Source organism: Dipodomys ordii, unplaced genomic scaffold (genome assembly GCF_000151885.1).
Source record: "Dipodomys ordii isolate 6190 unplaced genomic scaffold, Dord_2.0 Scaffold11, whole genome shotgun sequence".
Taxonomy (NCBI): Eukaryota; Metazoa; Chordata; class Mammalia; order Rodentia; family Heteromyidae; genus Dipodomys; species Dipodomys ordii.
In genome coordinates, this window is record NW_012267227.1 from 12,523,599 (window position 1) to 12,525,457 (window position 1,859).

At 39.1% G+C, this 1,859-nt stretch overlaps 1 protein-coding gene across 1 annotated transcript in view; it reads left to right on the forward strand.

Annotated features, from left to right (window-relative positions):
- Cep152 (centrosomal protein 152kDa) overlaps positions 1-1,859 on the forward strand; it is a 78,847-nt gene that overhangs the window by 60,025 nt on the left and 16,963 nt on the right. The window lies entirely within an intron of this gene.

The following is a 1,859-nucleotide window of genomic DNA, read 5'->3' on the forward strand; positions in this document are numbered from 1 at the left end:
CCCCCCCCCCCCCCCTTCTCCCTTTCTTTCTCTTTCTCTTTTTTTCTCTCTCTCTCTTCCTCTGTATGTTTGGAGACAAGGTCTCACTATGTAAGGTAAGCTGGCTTAAAATTCACTAAGTGGCTGGTCTTGAACTTTAGATCCTTCTGCCTCAGCCTCCCGAGTCCTGGGATATGGGCATATGGTACCACGCCCAGCTTCACTCAAGCCTTTTTATACATCCATGAAATATATACAATGTGTTTAAGTTGGGTTTATTGTAACCCTTTATTGGCTCCATATTTATTAGAAAAGACTTTTACCATGTTAGGAGATATTTTCCTAGAATATACATTTTAGTAGCTTTATAATTTTTTTTTTTAAATTGCCAGTCCTGAGGCTTGAACTTAGGGCCTTGGCACTGTCCCTGAGCTGCTTTTGCTCATGGCTAGCACTCTACCAAGTAAGCCACACTATGTGGTACTGAGGAATTAACCCAGGACTTCATGCATGCTAGACAAACACTCTACCACTAAGCCACATTCTCAGCCTGTTTTTTTAAACTATATTATTATTATTTGTCTTCTTTTTTGGTACTTGGAATCAAACCCAGGGCATTGTATTTTGCCACTGAGCTATATCACCGTCCTTCATACACTTTCATCATGAGGATTTAACATTTTGTATTTAAGGAACCATAATATTAAAGTTTTTCCTTTATTTTCCTTGTACATGAAGTTGTTAGCACAACTATAATTTTAGCCACTTAAGATAGAGGTTGGGTGGATCATAGTTTTAAGGCCAACCTGGGCAAAAAGCTCACAAGATACCATCTCTGCAGAGAAAGCTGAGCATGGGGGGATACACCTGACATCCTAGCTACTTGGGAAGATGAAATAGGGGATCAGAGTCCAGGCTGGAGCAGGTAAACAACTAAAACAGCCCAAGACATTATCTTAAAAGTAGCCACAGCAAAAAGGGTTGGGGGAATGATTCAAGCAATTCAAACCTCAGTGGGGTAAAACAAAACTTTAGCCACTCTTACTTTTATTCAAATATATGAATGCAGGTATGTTTTTTGAAAGTGAAGTGTTCCACTTACAATCTCAAGTTTTGCAATCATGTCTTTAGGTCACTGTCAGAAGGAGCCATTGAAAGTGTTTACCCACAATACAGTGGACAGGCACTGGAAGAACTTCGTGGACAGTACATCAAAGCTGTAAAAAAAATTAAGCGTAAGTCCCTCAAGGTTTTAGGATGGTGTGGGTCTTTTTCATTGTTACGAAAAGTAAAAACTCAAACCAGTATTAGTCCTTTCAGTGTATTTTCCAAATTGCTTTTTCTCTGTCTTAGATCATTGATAACAGTTCCAAATTAGGCAGTAAGATATCACTTATTCAAAAAAATACCTTTCGGAAGTGATATAGCAAGTTTTATATTATTGATGATCCTGTTTTGCCTTTGTCTAGACATTAGTATTAAAGGAAAAATCTCTAGTTTAACCTAATAGCACAAATAACTGGTAACAAAGTAAATGTTACATGAGTTGTAAGTTACCACTTGTTACTTTTTAGTAAGCAGTTCTGTCTATTATTATTTATTTCAAATAGCTATAAACTTGCTTGTCTAGTCTCTGTCAGTACCAGGCAATACTAGCAATTCTTCAGAATGTTTCCAGGAATATATTTTCAGAGGATAGAACACATCTTGCTGGGGCTGGGAAGGTGGCTCAGTGGTAGAGCGCTTGCCTTGCATGCATGAGGCCCTGGGTTTGATTCCTCAGTACCACATAAGCAAAAAGAAAAAAGCCGGAAGTGGTGCTGTGGCTCAAGTGGTAGAGTGCTAGCCTTGAGCTGAAGAGCTGAGGGACAGCGCCCAGG